The sequence below is a fragment of the Populus euphratica genome, unplaced genomic scaffold (genome assembly GCF_000495115.2).
Source record: "Populus euphratica unplaced genomic scaffold, PopEup_1.0 scaffold78.1, whole genome shotgun sequence".
Taxonomy (NCBI): domain Eukaryota; kingdom Viridiplantae; phylum Streptophyta; class Magnoliopsida; order Malpighiales; family Salicaceae; genus Populus; species Populus euphratica.
The window spans coordinates 1771963-1772768 of NW_011499867.1; the positions used below are offsets into that span (position 1 = coordinate 1771963).

An 806-nucleotide genomic window follows, 5' to 3' on the forward strand; every position below is an offset into this window, starting at 1 on the left:
GTAACCCGACCTGAATACTAAAAGATCCGACCTACGCGCGAGATCCGGATGATGACGATGTCATCATGACGTCATAGTTTCATCAACAGGAATAGGTGGCATGACATGTCAGCACCAGTCAACAACCACATCAGCACTGTGGGACCCATTGCCACGTCACCAGCCGCGAGCTAAGAGCGAGCCTAGCCGAGCTGAGTTAGAGCCATGCCGAGCCGCGAGTCGAGGGACAGGATTCGATGTGGCGGAGTTTACGTGCAACCGAATCTGAGATTGAATATGGACCACTAATCAAGCCAGAATTGTTTTGATCAAATCTTAGTCGTTTGAAGTGCGACGATTTCAGACTTGTTTCCAACTAATTTGATCGTTCCGGATGCAATGGTATGGTCCGATCATTGAGATTGAGACTAAAAATTAGCTATGGTGAATTATTGAAGAGAGATTACCCGATTATGAGGCATCTGATGGTCATCATGATGGTCGATGGAGATGAAGAAGAAGAAATCACACATGTTTGCCCAATTACATGTGTCCTGTTATATGAGAAAGTTTAATTGCCTTGAAGGAAGGCAAAATTGGGATACTCTGAACACCCGATCATGTGGACAATTTGAGGTGGAGAGTGAAATTTGATGAAGACCAATCTTGATGAATCTAAGCACTGGTAGTCTCACCAGATATTGAGAAATCAGGTATAAAACCAGGATACCCCAGATCACTTGTAAAGGAAAGTCGCGACAAAGCTAGCAAATGGTTATATATATGAAAAGAAAGCACAATGGATAGATTTGGGCAAGGGAGATCTG

General features: G+C 43.9%; 1 long non-coding RNA gene across 1 annotated transcript in view; it reads left to right on the forward strand.

The window, feature by feature from the left end:
• Positions 1 to 662, forward strand: part of LOC105126449 (uncharacterized) — a 16371-nt gene extending 15709 nt beyond the window's left edge. The window contains exon 3 of the long non-coding RNA XR_842434.1: positions 546 to 662. This is a non-coding gene — a long non-coding RNA (uncharacterized LOC105126449). The remainder of the gene's footprint in view (positions 1 to 545) is intronic.
• Positions 663 to 806: the final 144 nt, after the last annotated feature.